We start from the raw sequence: 19,091 nt of genomic DNA, 5'->3' as shown, positions 1-19,091 counted from the left end.
GAGTATTGGAACTGAACTTAGGCAGCTGATGATGACGTTGCACGAGAACACGAGGACGCAAGACCGCTGAAGAAACAGTCTATGTGAGTTCCAATAGGTCTTCCGCAGTATTTGTGATGATTTTTCATCTGAAATTTCTACCTTCTGACACATTTCCAAATGATCAGCTAGAAGTCAAGTTATTATTTGTGGCTTTTACAACTGGGATTGATGATAAGGCTTAGTGTATGTCAGGTAGTGTATGTTGAGGACATTTGAGGAACAACGAATAAGGAAGTAACTGAAGAAGTTGACCTTTTTTCGTATGGCGTATTTTAAGTCCACTCACTTTCCTTTGGCTTATTCCCTTCTTTATCAGGGTCGCCACAGTGGAATGAACTGCCAATTACAATTTAACCCAGTCAGATTAAATGTGTAACTGTATTTTAATTTCAAATTGATTAATTTTCTTTAATTCCATGATGTAAAAATAAATATTGATTCTAATTTTTTATTAAAATGGAGTCAATACAGTGTACAATAAGATGGATGCAGGTGGTGTATGACAGATGCTGTTGTAGGTGACGTTGAATGAGATGTGGGGTTGCCAAAGAAAAAAAATAGCATACAGCAATGAGACAAAACATTATGACCACCGGTGTGAAACGCCAAACTGGACAAAACCCCTGAAGTTGTTCTGAAAACTTGCACAAATATTTGCAGCTGATCATGTGGGTTGAAAAGTGCATCCACCATGGATTAAACCTGTTGATTCAGGACATCCCGGAGGTGCACATTTGCACTGAGATTTAGGGAATCTGGAGGCTTGGATCACATAGCTTCTGATGTATTGACGAATTTTGGGTGACCAAAAACCTGTCAGCAGGTTGTGGTTTGTCTCTACCTGCAGAATCTCTTTCAGGTAATCTGCAAATGGAGTGGAAAAATAGTGGAAATAATACACAGATGAGCCAAAATATTATGACCCACAGTCATATGCTGTTGGTCAACTTATAGACTTTCCAATGCATGAACTCTGCGAGGCACCTTGACAACAATAAGCTCCAAGACCAGACTCTTCAAGTCTTGTAGGTTGCGAGGTGGAGCCACATTTTTTTCATGTATGATGTGTATTGTGTGGCATGGTATTATTTGGCATAGAGCACCATTGTCATGAAGGGTTGTATCTGGTTTGCAGCAATATTTAGGTGGTCATTTTTGTCTATTATCTGTTGTATGAATGGCTGGACCCAGGATTTCCCATTAGAACATTGTCCAGTGCATTACACTCCCTTCTACCAGCGTGTCATCATCTCACAGTGCAGTCTGGTGGCATAAATTATTCAGGTAAATGGCACACCAGTACACACCTTCTTCCACTGCTCCATGGTTCAGTTCTAACACTCACATGCCCATTGTTGGGGTTGTGCAGCTTCATATGCAGCAGAGTGTGATGCATAACTATCATTAAAATTGAGTGTGCCTTGTACCACAGTAGACCTTTTGTTGACTCAATCATAGCATGCATCAAAGAGCCTTGAGTGCCCAGCAGCATGCAACTATATTGTGGTTTGTCCATCCTGGTAAATTCTCACCATCACCACCACCACAGCTGAACAGGAGCAACACTCAATCCTAGGCCTTTCAGAGACCCTGACCCAGTCACATTGCTATAATATAACAATTTGCTATAATATAACAATTTGACCCTTACTAATGTTGTTTAGATGTTTACTTCTGCCTTTTCGCCTACATCCAAGGAGTTAATTGCACAGACTGGGGGTATTCCAGAAAGCAGGTTATGTGACATAACCAGATAAGTTTAGGGATATGTAAGCAGATAGTCTCAGCTTTAATTTCAGTAAAGCAAGGTAACTCTAAGGGGATGTGAGTTATAGTGACTTATGCTTATTGTTATGTTTCAGTTTATCTCTGAGCATCATTAGTGTGTTTCTTAAAGAGTTGTTTTACCCAAAAGGAAAAATATGTCATTACTCACCCTCATCATTCCAAACCTCTCAGACCTTCATTCATTTTAAAATGCAAATTAAGATATTTTGTATTAAATCTGAGAGCGCCCTTGTCCTCCATAGACAGCAACGGCCTTGAGATTGTCAAAGTTCAGAAAAATAACAAATGTCATCTTAAAAAAAAGACCTTATGCCTTCAGTGGTTTAACTGAAATATTAAATCAAAAAGAGCCACTTTTTTCAACTGTTTTCCTCCTCCGCACTCATTCACGAGAGCACTGTAGTCTTTATGTGTGATGTGCTCGGTCACACTGTTGATGTATATCTCAGATGTGAACAGTGTTCATGAATGTGCACCCTAAACTGACACTGAGGAGAAGAATCTGGTTATTAAAGTCATTATTTTTGTTTTATGTGCATACAAAAAAATTCTTGTAGCTTAATAATATTCTGATTGAGCCACTGAAGACACAATAATTGTTTTGATAGATTTGTGTACACTTCTGGAATCATGAACTGTTGCTTTCTAGGATCAGGGATGTCTCCAATTTTATCAGAAATATTTTAATTTGTGTTCTGAAGATGTCTTAAAGGTTTCAAATGAAATGATGATGAGTAAATATTGACAGAATATACATTTTTGTGTGAATGATCTCTTTAATATACTTCCAGGACCATTTTTGGAACTGACATAACTTGATTAAGCATGTTTTGGGTTAATCAATCCAGAGTTCAGGATTATTTTGAAAGTATGTTAAACTTGCTTTCTGGAGAACACCCCTGATGGTTTGCCTTCCACCTAATCCACCCAGACATCAATATTTGACCTTCATCTGTCACTGGTCAGAATATTTTTAGCCCATCAGGATATAATTCATAATCATATCTCAGATGAAAGGGAAGGGCATTAGTCCTTTCCCATGCAGTGACAGTGGAAGTCAAAATTATTTGCTCTCCTGTGGATTTTTTTTTCTTTTTCAAATATTTTCCAAAGGATTTTTCTAGAGAAGCATGTTTGACATGCTGTCCCAGGAGAGAGCCCTGAGCTCATAAGATCCTTGAGCCCGGGACTCCCTCCCATTTGAAAGGCAGGAGGGAAGTTCTCGAGAACTCCCCTGCTGTTTGAAGCTAATGAACAATTAGGGATTGTTATGAAGAGATAGCTACTTAGTAGGAGCTCATCTATGGATTAGTTAATTAACTTAACTCGCATGTTTTTGGATAGTGGGAAGAAATCGGGAAAAACCCACGTAAGCATGGGTAGAACATATAAACTCTGCACAGAAACGTCGACTAACTTGGTAAGGACTAGAACCAGTGACGTTTTTGCTCTGAGGCAACACTGTTAACCACTCGGCCGCTGTGCCACCCATTTAGGAAAGGAGGAGTAGGTTCTTCAAAGCAAGATGACTGTGGAATGGAATTTAGATTATTTATGGTGACTTAGAAATCATCTGATTGGTGAATCATGAATTGGCTAATGCGGGACCAGCTGTGATCAATCATAAGCACATGATCCTCTCTAAATTAGTTTATACATAAACTTCACTTCAGAAGCAAGGATTTTTTTTACAGTATTTTTGATATTTTTTCTTCTGGAGAAAGTATTATTTGTTTTATTTTAGCTTTATAAACTCAGTTTTTAATTAAAAAAAAGAAACATTTAAGGTCAAAATTATTAGCCTCTTAAGCAATATTTTCAATTTGATTGTCTACAGAACAAACCATCATTATACAATAATTTGCCTAATTATCCTAACTTGCCTAATTCCTCTAGTCAAGCCTTATAATGGTACTTTTTCAAAAATATCTAGTAAAATATAATGTACTGACATCATGGCAAAGATGAAAGAAATGAGTTATTATAAATGAGTTTTATTGGAGTATGTTTAAAAATATAATATAGTATAACATAAATACTTGCTGTTGAGCTTAGGATGCTAACGAACTAATTAGCTCATATTTTCTGTTAGATTGCATTTCAATGGAGGACTAGAAAGTAATTCATTTCCTACACAGAGCCGTCCGTTCTTGTCTTGGCAAAAGAGGACATTAAAGGTGTTTCCAGTTTGTCTCACTTTTATAGTTTATGCTTTGTCACTCGTTTAACTCTCACGATATGCTTCATTGAAGCATAACCAGCTCTGCAATGAGCAGTGACAGACAGCAGTAAACATTCCAAGCAGTGGGGAACAGGACAGCTGCGGGGACCAGAACAGAAATGCTTGAATGTTTTTGCAATGCATGACTGCAAAGTGTTGGAGTTTTAGAACTCAAAAATCTCTGAATGCATTGTTTTCCTCCTTCGCTTTGTCACCTTCTCCCTGAGTCACCTCTCCTGCATCTTTCTCTTTTTTTCCTTCATCTCACTCTTCCCTCCATCATCTGTTAGGTGAACAGTATCCGCCGGGGTTGTGAGCCTCTTTTGTCCCAGAGCAGGAGATGTTGGCGCAGCCAGATCATGTTTCAAACTTTCATTTCCTGAAATGTTTGAGGGAACATCCAGGGTTTTATCAGTGCCTGTTACACTGAGCAAAGGGAGGGGAAGAGGGGGAAGGATCTCGAGTTACCTGGCTAGTCACTTAGCCATCAATGAACAAACGACTCTCTCTTTGAGCAGAGATCGCGGGGCTCTTACAGGCCCCCTTCCATTATGATTCTTTTTCATTTTTTGCTTAAGGCTCCCTCATGCGCAGTATATGCTTGAGCAGGATGTTTCAGAGCAGGAGGTCAAGTTCAACACTGCAGTTCCTTATTTAAACTGCTATTACACTACTTATTTCATGTGAACCCATACAAGCAAGGTGCTAGATACTGTTTTTATGGGATAATTCACTCAGATATACAAATTCTCTCAGTATTATTCATTGCCATATTATTCCAAGCATATTGAATTTGATTTCCTTATGCAAATACAGGTATTTTCAAGAATGCTTTAGGAGCCATTGTTGTTTATTTTGAAAGTCTCTGTGATCTAAAAACAATTAACCCTCTACTGCACGCATTATGATAGATCTTTAAAACAAATGTTTGACTGTTTTTCTTTTCTTAAAATGGCTTAACTTGAAGTGCTGTAAAAAAATTGAAAAAAAAAAAAAATATTTTTAAAGTACTTATATGGCAACAACGTCCAATAGTGGATCTAACTTAGAAACTTCAAATGTAGAACGTTCCTTATAATTAATCTTTTTTTTATTTAACTGGTGTTGCAGTATTATTAGCTTTAACACAAAACTTTTATAAATGGCACCTTAAACATACTTTCTAACAACTGATATGGTGGTTTCGTTTATTCCATTCTTTTTTGCTGAATATAATTGAAGCAATCATAATATTGTATTATCATGATTACAACATACAGTAAATATAAATATTTTTCTCCAATAAATATTATAACAAATAATTAACAAGCCTTGTATATCCAGATGCATCAGAATAATTTAGCTATAGCTAACAATGTTGATATACTATACTATACTATACTATACTACACTATACTATACTATCTGTCTTATATGCCTCTGAGCTAACTTACCTGAACTGTGTCCATCACTGCTCTTATCAAATGTCCAATCTGCATCATTCATTCATGGTCAGTAAAACCCATCTCATCCTCACTTTCATCTGCAGGAAGAGCCAGTTCTGTCCATTTTTTCTTTCACTTACCATAGAACATGGCGGTGCTCGCTAATACACTGTTCCCTGTATTCATGTCTATTTAAAAGTAGTATTACCAATAAAACTAGATTTTATCCATAATGCATTAACATATGACTAATCAACATTATATTACTAGCATTCATGTTGTTAATGTTACAACTTAAAAGTTTACAGCTGACCTAGCTAACTCATTGCAACGTTGCATGTTCCACTATTGAACAGTGTTGCCATTTGGCAACATACATTTGATCAATTTACAAAAAAATATATTGATAAAAGATATTTTGAGCTGTGAATATGTCATCGTAACTTACTGAAGGTGATGTTTCAGAGTTGTTTTAGGATCGAACATAATTTGATCCTTTGATTTTATTGATGTTTTCATTTGCATTCAGCAACTACTCAAAATAAACGCCAGTCTGTCAGAAATCGCACCACAGAAAAAAACATTGCAAGTCATGTGACTTAACGGAAGCACATTATTGGCTATATTAAGGTCTTCTCTTTTCAACAACAACAACAAAAAAAATCTTAAAGAAACAGTGGCAGGGAAATTAACATAAATATCATGTTGCCATATGGCAACACCCTGCAGTAGAGGGTTAAAGGTCATTCAAGCTAATACAGATGATGACTTTTTTTTAAAGTAATGGATGATTGTAACGAATGATACATCATTCATGACACATTAACGAATCATTTTCTCACATTATTCACTTCAAACCATATATTATCCTTATCGTTGCTCTAAGACTAATGTTCTACTCAAGCTTTGTTTGGCATTTTCTTTAGCAAAGCAGGAAAAACTTTTGTTTATTGTTTTTTTTATGTTAATTTATTCTATTAGAACTGTATAAAACTATTATTAGATTTTTGTGATAATTCGGCGCTTGTTTTCAAGAAAACAGCAGTCTTGATGTTGTGATGTTACTTAAATACGTCTTATAAATACAGGTAATTTAAACTTTATTTTTATAATAATAATTGTAGTTTTTTGCTATTATAACATTATAGGGTAATTCTAACTAGGTTCTAATTACACAGAAAAAAAATATATTTTAATTAACAGTTTCCGTATTTTGTGATTCACAAGTGTTTTCCATTTAGTTACGGTTGTAATTTACATTATGGGACTGTGATCTCTACTCTGTCATCTTTTGATGTTGAAACTGTACAGTTTAACATAGTTACATTTATTGACATTTAAGTAGTTTTAAATAATAATAATTATAAGAAATAATATATAAATAAGACTATAAAATGACAGATATTGGACTGGCAGTTTTTTACAAGGTTTTTGTACTTTAATATACAATACCAACCCAGTCAATATGAAGAGTTTAGATGCAAAAACCTCTAAATGTCTCTAAAATGTGTATTTTTATCAGGCTCCTGTGTGTATGTTCAGTAATATCACTTTTATGGCGAAGCGTAAGTCCCTTTCCTGGTCTTTAAAGTAAAATATATATACAAAGGAGGCTGAGAAAAACTTTTAAGTTTAAGACAATACTTAAAGATATTTGCATCTGAACTCTTTGTATATCTTTAAACTATTAAAAATAAAGTCACTTTTTCAAATCTTTCTAGGTTATACGTTATTAGAAGAGAGATCAAGGTCCCATAATACAATTCAAAAGCAAAAATGAAAAAAACTAAAAGCATGATTACAGAATACAGAAAACTGATAATTTATGGATAATTTATGCAACATACTCCATGATGTCAGTTCATTCATCATTAAAACAACCATTACTATATTATTATTGATAATGAATATTGCATACAGCTTGTTGATATTAATACATTAATCGTTATAATTGTTTAATATCATTTTTGGCCTTACCTAATCCTTATGTCATTCTAACATGCATGCATTTGTTAATTTTTTTCCTGAGAGGACATTTTGGGGAATGGTCATATCCAAAACCTACCAGCTCTCATTGACTTCCATACTAGAGCAGTTTGGTTGCCAACATTGTTTAAAATATCTTCTTTTGTGTTTACTAGTAGAAAAAAAGAGTCTCATAAGCGGTGTGATAAGTTTAAATATTTGTTAGTAACCAACATGCAAATTGAAATGATTGACCTCTGTCCTGGATACAGATGAAGATGTTATGACAGTGTGTCTGTCAGCGCTGGTCACCTGTGAGTCTCCTCCCATAATGCCCCTCTTCACCTCTGTAATTGTGCATGTCTTCACCTCTGCACTTCACAGGAAGGATCTCCTTTCTGTGTTAGTCAAGTAAAAAAAAGTGGTGTGGAAATGTGCGGTCTGAAATGACTACATGGGTTTGTTTAGTTTAAAAGCTTCAGACTTGTTGCCAGTTATTCTCCCTCACCTTGAGTGATCTCTGTTTTCTGTTGTCCACCTTAAACTTGCTGAGATTAGTATTGATCCTACCATATCAAAAACCTTATGTTTTTAATTTTTAATTAAAGACGTGTTTATGTTATCCTTTAACAATAAATAAACAGTATATTTAAAAAAAAAAACTAATATGGAATTTAGGCATTACAGCATTATAGTTTCCAGAATAAACAATTCATATTAATTGTGAGATTTGATATTGAGATACAGTTTTTTTCAGAAGTGAAATATTTCCCAAATTATGTTTTACAAAGCAAGGAAATTTTCACAGTATGTCTGATAATATTTTTTCTTCTGGAGAAAGTCTGAATTGTTTTATTTCAGATAAAACAATAGAATAAAAGTAGTTTTTATTTTTATTTATTTTTTTAATGTAAGAAGTCAAAATTATTAACCCCTTTAAGCTAATTTTTTTTTTTTGGGATAGTCTACTGAACAAAACCAAAATCATCATTAATAACTTTCCTAATTACCCTAACCTGCCTAGTTAACATATTTAACTAGTCTTTAAATGTCACTTTAAGCCATTGAATGTCACTTTAAGCTGTATAGAAGTGTCTTAAAAATATCTAGTAAAATATTATTTACTGTCATCATGGCAAAGATAAAATAAATCAGTTATTAAAACTATTATGTTTAGAAATGTTAAAGAAATCTTTTCTTCATAAAACAAAAATCAGGAGAAACACACAGGGGGCTAATAATTCTGACATTAACTAAACATTACTGTTTAAAAGTCATTTAGTAGATTAAAAATAGAGTAAAACTATTTTATATAATATTGACATGTTCAATTATTGTTTCTAATTTACTCAACTTAATTATAAAGCACTTTCAACACTACATGTGTTAGCATCGTGCTGTACAGAATAGGGAGAACAATAGATTTTACAGTTTAATGTAAAATACAATTTAATATATTTAAAAATGTAGTTTAGTCCTGCTGTGGCAAATCTGAAGGTTCAACATCATTACTCCAGTCTTCAGTGATACATTGAAATCATGTACTGATAAATATGTTTGTAATGATCTAAAGGCATTTTAAATGTCTGTAGTGTCACATTTTGTTAATATCACCACAAACTTTTGAGTAGTGACTTGTTTGTGCATATATATTACGCATTTCTAAACATAATAGTTTTTTTAACTCATTTCTAATAACTAATTTATTTTATCTTTGTCATGATGACAGTAAATAATATTTGACTAGATATTTTTCAAGACACTTCTGTTCATCTTATTCTTCACCGACGAGTGGGCGCAGCCATTTGAATCTTTTTGCCTCGAGACTTCTAGTCTCATTCACTTCCATTCATTTTTAGACATTAAAAACTGCTAATTTCACTGTTTGATTTTGCAAACTGATATTTCCTTATTATATTATTCTACTTGGTCTATATAGTCATGCAAACACTTGTTTATAGAGAAAGTAGTTTGACCGTTTTCTGCAGTTTATTATTCCTAGTCGAAAACAGGCGCACTTCCGCATTTTAGAATAAGGTCAATACAGCTTAAAGTGACGTTTCAATAGGTTAACTAGGCAGGTTAGGGTAATTAGGCGAGTTATTGTATAATGATGGTTTGTTCTGTAAACTATCAAAAAAAATATAGCTCAAAGGGGCTAATACTTTTGACCTTAAAATGTTTGACTTCAACTGTATATGTATAATATATTTTCTCTTTCATACAGTGGATACAGCTGTAAAGTTTAAGTTTGGTAGCTTCAATCCTACAGCCATAAAAAATAAACAGGCACTTGAAACTTTCTCTGGATTTATTCAGTATGGATTTGAATAAAATGTTAATATGATTTGTTTCTTTAATATTAAGGTAAAAGTTTTGATAAAAGTTATTCCAAACTTTAAATAACATTGTCATTTAGTTGATTTTTCATCTCACAAAATGTACATTTTTTTCACTCTTAAAATAATGGTGTTGTGTTCAGATAACCGCATCTGAAAGAATGGCAGGCAACTTTGTTATTTTTTATGTAACAAAAAAACAAATAAATATGCTGAAATGACAACATTTTTATTTTAAATTTGGATGAAATGTCATGAGAAGTTTACTGAATAAAGCAAAAAATTTATTTTTCTCAAGCACATAACCATAAAGCCTGAAAAGCTGTTAATATATTCATTCATTCATTCAATCATTCATTCATTCATTCATTCATTCATTCTCCTGCAGATGTAGTCACTTATTTATCAGGCGTCACCACAGCGAAATGAACCGCCATCTTACCCAGTATATGTTTTACACTGCGAATGCCCTTCCAGCTGCAACTCAGTGCTGGGAAACACTTATACACACTTATCCACACACCAAAAATATGGCCAAATTAGTTTGTTCAATTCATCTGGGTGCATAGGTGCATCTGAAAGAAACACACGCGAACACGGGGAGAACATGCAAACTCCACACAGAAATGCCCAGCCGGGACCTGAACCAGTGACCTTCTTGCTGTAAGGTGATTGTGCTACCCACTGCACCACCATGCTGCCCAATATACAGTTGAAGTCAGAATTATTAGCTCCCCTTTGAATTTTGTTTTCTTTTTTAAATATTTCCCAAATTATGTTTAGATCAAGGAAATTTTTACATTATGTCTGATTATATTGTTTCTTCTGGAGAAAGTCTTATTTGTTTTATTTCGGCTAGAATAAAAGCAGTTTAAATTTTTTTTAAAAGCCATAATTATTAGCCCCTTATTATTAGCTATATTTTTTCAATAGCCTACAGAACAAACCATCATTATACAATAACTTGCCTAATTACCCTCACCTGCCTAGTTAACCTAATTGACCCAGTTAACCCTTTAAATGTCACTTTAAGCTGTATAAAAGCATCCTGAAAAATATCTAGTCAAATATTATTTACCGCATCATGGCAAAGATAAAATAAATCGGTTATTAGAAATGACACTAGTGTCAGACGGAATCTGCGGATGTTTCTTGCTATTTCTGCTGAAAATTTTGTTAAAAAATCTGCAGATTTCTGCAGAATTATTTTGGCAGTACCATAACTAAAATCTTAATATATGAAATAAAAAATAATATCTTTTAAACTTTTATTTAATGTTTAAAATGCAAATCCAATTAGGTTCACTTTGTTTTGTAAACAAAGCAAGTCTCTCATATCTCTACTAAAAGACAGAAAATACGACTGTATATATGCATTGTACATAAATCAGATGAACATTTTCACATTAGTCAATAATATTACTGTAATGAATTTAAAAACTGAATAAGTATAGATTTACACACATTTACTTAAGTAAATAAACAGAATTAATGATGGGCTAAAAATCTGACACACCTTCCATAGTCTACAATACCTGAAGAACAGAATGGCAGTGTTTTGTATGTGTGAATGTGAGTGTGCACAAACACAAATACACACACGCATGTCCATTTATATGAGCCTGGGCATTCTACACGCTGGCTCCTCCATGGTCATCACCCTTAAATACCTGCTCCATGAACCCTGGAGCGACTGACGCCAGGCTCGCAGCAAGTCTGTGAAAAACTCTTGGCCTCTTACTCTTCAGACGCTGCTGATGGAGGACTCCCTGCCTGGGTGACAACTGCCTCCACTCGTTTATCAGTGGGGCTTGGCTTTGAAACCTGAGCCTCTGTGACCGTTTGGAAGTAATCCGTTACCCAGCTCCGCAGAACAGACCATGACCGTCCAGGCTGCTGGGAAAAAGCGTGTGACCTTCGGCTTTTTACTGATAAAAGCGTGAAGTAATGCCAAATTGATGGAGTAATTTTGCTGTCTTTTTGACAAATCTATCCACCTTTTTCCTGCAGCCCATGATGCTTTCTAGCAAAAATGGGAGTAACTTCTGTTAAGCTCTGAATATCACAGGTCTTCGATTGAATGCTTACAAGCAACTTATTAGAATTAGTAAATAACTTTTTTCAGCAGACCAAAAATGACCCCAAAAACCTTCTGAAGCAATAGTACTGATTTATATTGAATATTACTGTACACTGTTAAAAAATATCATTGATTTCAACAGTAAAATAAATTAAGTCAAAATGCTACAGTAAAAATATGGAACCTGGTAAACAGTACGTTTCCTTAATATATGATTTATAACCGTAAAATGTCTGTCTCTGCATGACACTTGACTTTTTATGCTTATTTGTTAACAGTGCTCTGGTTCAGTAATGTGTTGATATGTCATTTTACATCTAATTTGGTCCCACTTTATTTTTATGGTCCATTTGTTGAATTTAAGTTACATTGCATCTACATGCCAACTAATTCTCATTATATTATAAGTAGACTGTTAGGTTGGGGTTAGTCAAGGTTGACATGTACTTGCAAAGTTTCTTATAGTGAGTTAAATGTCCCTTGAAGGAGCAGTATCAGCAGATATTAAGCAGACAATCTACTAATACTCAAATGGACCCTCAAAATAAAGTGTTACCTCTAATTTTGATAAATAATGTTTATTGCATTACTTTAATTGTATCTGTGTACCACACTCAAAAAAAAATCACAATGAAGTCTATTATTAACTGTTTGTACCCTTTTGATTTAATTTCATTTGTAAGTTTTTTTGTGATTTCTTAGAATCAATCTACATCTTTTAAAACAATGCTATTAAATTTAATCAGCTTAAAGATATGAATATTATATATTGGGACAACATGAAGGATTTAAGTAAGTTTTTTAGTTTTTACAAATGTAAGTGGATTGAACATAAAACAATTAAGTTGTCTCAACAAAATCTCAAGAATTATGTTGTTGGAGCTCATTTTTAGGTAAGTAGTTTCAACAAGTAGCACATTTTTTTGTATATATTATATAATATGACATATAAATATATTTAACTGTAGAAAAAGGCAGTTCCAATTATGTGAGATTGGATTACTTAATATATGGGGACAAAATTGATGCAGATCCATAATCCAGACAATAGATGACTTAATAAGAAGCATTTAAAATGCATTGGATTTATTCATATTATTGCATTAATTTAGTTTTAATTTGTTTCATTTATGCTTAACTAACAAATATCAATCACAGGTTTGTTAGTTCAATTACGTTGAATGTAATCCAAATGGAGTATCAGTATACATACATTTAATTTGTTAGGCCTAAATATTTTTTGAGTGCATGATGGTGTTTAGTAGTTGTGTGAATGACATTGAGCATCGTCTATATATTAGTATGTTTCACTGTTTGGGATTAAGCATTGGTTCATTATAAGACTTTCTCATCCCCAAATGCTTTTGGATGTGTTTTTGTCCATATAACAAATCTAGTACTTCAAAACATTGGTGTATAACTGTAAACTACTGAAATGTGGTAGTTTAATGTAATTATTAAAAAATCTTTTTGATTTTTACTGGTTTTTGTAATGGTAAAATTCTGCCAACCACAGCTGCCAGTTTTTTTTTCACCATATGTTTTATAGTATTTATTTACTGTACTGTGTAGGCACAGGCTGCGACCCCCAAAATGACAATGCCAGTGACTCATGAATACAGAAACCTTGAATGCAATGGCGTACACACACCAATAGACCCAAATCTTTTCTTTGTTTTATTTTTTTATGCATGTCAGTGCTGTAAATGAGCCAGAAAGTTTAACCTAGTGTTATAAAATCAATCTGCTGCATCTGGTGCTATTGCTGTGTCTTTAATATAATGTAATTACCCCAGGGGTCACAATCCAATAGAACTTGTAACTATAAGCTACTATAGTAACTATAAACAACTATTTTTTTCGCTTCAGTGGGTTATGGATAAAATATGGTCATTATTGTGGTTTAATAAATATAAATATACTTTTAGAAATCACCAGTTGACCCCCCTTCATTGTCCCATGACCCCTCGGGGGGGTCCCGAACCCACTTTGAGAACCACTGCTGTAGGGAATACTTAAAAAAAATTATCTGAACCAGAAAGTGCTTTGGCCAGAGTTAGATTGTGATACTAACAGCAAATTAAAATACCAAATACCAAAGGTAACATAATCTTCCTAACAGATATAGAAAAAAGCTAAACCTATCTCTCGCTAGTTTTCACTGAGTAAATGTATTATTTGTTGCGCAACCTTGTCTAAAATGATTTGTTTCTGTTCTTTAGAATGGATTTTCCACAAACCATGATTGTAAGTAAAGGGGGATAAGAGACAAATGCTTTCCCAGAGAAGAAGCTGATCTGAAATCAGCTGTACATGGAGATGACGCACAGGCAGGTGTGCAGCACAGGCTTTAGTCCACCTTTTTATGACGTGTGTTTGCTCAAATGTGAGCGTTTGTCAATGCATAAGGGAACATGGCATCGGTTTGTACTTTTTCTGCATTGACAGTTAGTTCCCTTTATTGTACTTTTAGGGTAGCACAGTTTAAAACTCTGTTATTTTTTCCACTCCCAGTTACAGGAGATAATTGCAACAATTATACACGTATTGTTAGTGTTAACGTTGAGGTGATTTTGTAAGAGAACACAATGCTGGTCGATTGACAGTCTGAGAAACGCACAGTCACTGTGGTGATGCCATTAGACATGACTTCCTGTAAGATGAGACAATGTAACGCACTTGTTCGTCTTGTCTCATTGTTTTGGTTAGGATGTTTTGGGGAGAATGAAGAGGCTAAAACAAAGTGTTACACTAATTTCGGATTACCAAACCAGTTTTAGTTTGTGGAAAAATTTTGGAAGACTAAAAAGGATATTAAGAACAGAACAGTTTTCAAAATATCTAATATTAATAATACATGTGAATGTGAAGAGGATTGTTTTTTTTTTGGAGGCGGGGGGGTGTGTGATATATCCCTTTATTAGTGTTAATAGTGTAGTGTTGTATCTAGTTTGATTAATAATAATTGTAATAAATGTTCTATTTGTTTTTTTTTTGTGTTCTCTACAGTTAATATTCTGTCTAAAAATTGATAATTTTTGCAATCCAAATTTGAGTAAAATGTGGACCCAATCTTTCAATTTATTTTGTAAAGTAATTTTTAACCCTTCTGTTGCAATGTTTTTCTTGCTCAAATTTTTGTTGAAACAACCCAATATGTTTTTAGTTTTCTGCATCTCTTCAAGGCTAAATTCTTTAAGAGACAACTGGCATCCATCAATATTGAATGTTTTTTTATTTGTGTAATTAATATTCTGTCATTTTACTCAATACCACGATAATTACATTTTGCCTAAATCACAAATATTTTTCTTTTCTTGAATATATCTTTTTTTTTACTTTTTTTTCATTCTTTTTGTCTATTTGATGAAAGTCAGTTTGGTCCAGTTTAATTTTGAGCCCCAAGTCTTCCATTGTATTGATAACAGCATTCTTCAAAATATCTTCTTTTGTAATCAAGTCGAAGAAATAAAATCATACAGTTTTGGACATGATGAGAAGTCACTTTTAATAACATAGATAAAAATATTAAATAATATTGATGGATCTTATCTTTATATTTCATATAATTCTTGGTTGTAATACATTTAAATCCTCCATTAGGTTTTCTACAGTTGACAAATTGGCATATTTTTGAGGTACTAGGGGATCTGCCAATTGTATTACTTGTTTGTTTGTTTTTAAAAGAAACTGTAGAACACAAGATTTAAAAAAAAAGATAGTCTTGAATCTCTTTCTCTCTCTTTTTTTGGTCTCTGGAAAGAAAGTAATGCAATCCGTTGTGTTTGCTGTGATAAATCCTATGATAATTAAAAAAAGAAAGTTGAATATTATATAATAAAACTGATAAATACTGTCTATTTTTAAAAGAAAAAAAGGATTCTACATTATAATAAATGTTTGATTGGCCATTCAGAGTCCCCTAGAGTTAATAAAGGATTCTCAACATATTTAAACCCATAGTCTTTGACATACAGCCATATGGAAAACTACTTTCACATATCATCGCGGATGCTCAGCCGCTCCTGAACACTCGGGTGATTTATTATAAGCTGTTAGCACAAACTAACATTTGCCTCCAACACAAAACCGTCTTAATCTTTTAAATTCTAGCACTCATTCAAACAGTTTACGTCTATTTTTTCTCAACCATCTGCATCTTAATTTGTCATAGATACTGTGGTCACACAGATATAACCTTTTCGGTCTGTACAGCTTCCAAACATTTTGGCCTATGTGTGTTTTGTTTGTTTGTCCCTGTCCCGTAATCCCATGATGCCTCACTGAGCCGAACCTTGAGGCGAGGGATGACCTGAGCTCAGGTGACAAAAGGTAATACGGGGAAGGGCAGGGAGCCATGAAGCCCACCTGTTCTCCTTTACCCCCCCTTAACAACTCCCAAAAGTCTCAACTATTATCTGTGAAGAAAATAGCACTCAGTCATTCCCCCTCCTAAACCCCACAAAGGCTGCTCACATTACAGCCGAACCCTTTTCTTCCCACATGAGAAACACTCTATTTGTCTCATTTACGTTCAGCACAGGCCTCGGCTTTGTGTGCTCACCTTGGTTTACAGTGCTGTAGAGCTCTTACTCCGAGAGGGAATGAGGGACTGGAAACCTGAACCCTTTAAAAAAGCAGCCTTGGCCCAGTTGAGCTCCAAACTCTCTTTCCCAACTCGCCTGCTCTTTACGCTAAAAAACAGAACATTTATTTTAAAAGCATAGGCCACATTTGTTTTTTTGCTCTACTGTTAATGGTTGTGGTATATCGAGGAAAGCCTGATATAGAGCACTGGATATTTTTATTTTGTCCGTTCCATTTCAATACAATTAATTATTATGGGACAGCTCTCACAAAATTATATATATATATATATATATATATATATAATTTTGTGAGAGGTGTCCCATAATAATTAATTGTATATATATATATATATATATATATATATATATATATATATATATATATATATATATATATATATATATATATATATATATATATATATATATTTTTTTTTTTTTTTTTTTTTTTTATGTAGCCCAAATCCTGCAGGATTTAAAGTAATAATAATATAATTTTAATAATAATAAATAAATAGCTGTGTAGCTTTACATAAAAACTAAAAATTGCAGAAAACTATGGAGATATTTGGAAAAATGTTGATCATGTTGTCTTTTGTTTTCCACATAAAAGTAAGTTTGGAGCAGCATGAGGGTAATTTTTTTAATTCACATTTTTTAAATTTGTGGGATGGGGCAGGGATGTTGGTGAACTACAAATTTTGTATATGTACAGTGCACAGCATATCTAAGTACACCCCTCAAAAGCTATATATTACACTTGTGTATATAGATTACTCAGTACTGAAGCCAAATCTGGAGTTTATCTAACCTACAATAGCGGTCCGAAAACAACAGCCAAATTTATGTGTTATAGAACAATATTAAATATACATTTTAAAAAAGGAAAAATCAAGAGAAGCAAAATAAATTGAAATATTTAGTTGAAATTTTGTAGGTTGTAATTGTTTTCTGCTATATTTAGCTTGAATTGATTTGTATTGTCTTTCAATTTCTATATATGTTTGGTGACTAAAATATAATTTTAATAAATATATCTGTTTAATAAATCTGTTTTGTTTAAATGCACCAAAATACATAGCCTATATATTCACTGAGAAATTGATAAAAATATGAATTTTCAAAATGGGCTGTACTAAATTTTACTGAGCACTGTATGTATTTTATATATGCTTTTATAATGCAGATCTTTTTATAATGTTTATGATTTCACTTTTTTCAATCTCTACATTCCACAATTGTTCTCATATAAAGCATATTTAAATTTGGTCAGATGTAAAATTAATACTTTAAGGTATCAGTTTTTGCACTTTTATTCAGTATAGTGTTTTTTTTCCCACAATCACCCTGTAAAAAATGCATAATTAACCTGAACATTGTTGGATTGTTAAAATTTAAATCTAAGATTTAAAACAGTTTTTTACAGCAAATGCATTCAATCGAAATAATATATTAATTTTATTAAGCATGTGTAGTTTCTTGATTATCTAATTGCTAAAACAAAGATAATGCGCGATAGAATCGAATAAAAGAAAGAAAAATGGTCCCCACGGCTGTCAAAAAATGTTGCATTCAACGTCAAAAGTGCACGTTTTGGTACCCTTGGGGCAGAATTGAAGTGCCCCTCTATGGGCGGTTCTGTGCCTCCAATGCTCTACATTGCGGACCTATAGCGCAAGCAACTGGTTCCGATTAGCGGCCGGAAATCCTCGGTACTCTCTGTTAAAAACAATTACCTTGACATGCGTGCGTGGAAGATGGGTGGGAGGCAGAATAGTTACTTAACATTTCGCTGGGCTAACGTTCAGGGGTCCTTGTAAAAGTTTTTTTTTTTTTTTCTTTCAATATGACCGTATTTTAATGCTGAGCAGTGATAAATAATGTTATTTTGTGAGTGTTACGAATGATAGAAGACATCATTATTAACATTATCATTGTTGTTGTCTTAAGTTTTTTAAATCTTGTCTATGAGACAACAAGAACATAGGTCAGCTGGCCCTGAAACCCATGTTTGCGTTTTTGCTCAAAAGAAACTTATGAATGAAGCCACGTGAGTTTGCCTCCCGCAGCTGGTATGTCTTCTCTTTGGCCCAGAACCACCAGAACAAACATTGGGAGAGCGCAAAGTAAACACCCCACTACAAACCCAACGATGCACTGCGACCACAAAAGCAACACGCGCCTCCTGAGGCTAAAGGAAAATCAACAACTCCCGGCTTTTTGTTGACCCACATTATTAAGTGGACGTTTGTGACATGAGTATATTATATAGGGATGAGCTGGATAAAGGGGTTTTATTCTAACAAAATATTACCGCACTGTAATAGTACCATATATTTTCATTTATTTAATTTAATGTAGGCCTATTTCTTATTTATTTCTAAGTATTTTCTTAGTTATATTTTACAAACTATTAGAACAATTTATAATCAATTTATAATACAACTTATATCGTTCTTTAGCGTTTGGTTTAATGTTATTGTCTAAATTAGATTTAGATGAAAAGCGGGAAAAACACGGTAGATTCATTATTTGGCCTCCTGGCTGCAATGATGTTTTATGTTATTTTAGATAGATTATATATTTAATTACCAAAATAATAGATTGCGGTCTTTCTTCTTGTTTTTTTTTTTTGTCTTCATT

The 19,091-nt window shown here is 33.4% G+C and overlaps 1 protein-coding gene across 3 annotated transcripts in view; it reads left to right on the top strand.

Moving 5' to 3' along the window:
- The window catches only part of prkchb (protein kinase C, eta, b), a 220,556-nt gene that overhangs the window by 61,512 nt on the left and 139,953 nt on the right, over positions 1-19,091 (top strand). The gene's annotated exons all lie outside the window — the stretch shown is intronic.

The sequence above is a fragment of the Danio rerio genome, chromosome 20 (assembly GCF_049306965.1).
Source record: "Danio rerio strain Tuebingen ecotype United States chromosome 20, GRCz12tu, whole genome shotgun sequence".
Classification (NCBI taxonomy): domain Eukaryota; kingdom Metazoa; phylum Chordata; class Actinopteri; order Cypriniformes; family Danionidae; genus Danio; species Danio rerio.
This window is presented reverse-complemented; position numbering and strand designations above follow the sequence as displayed.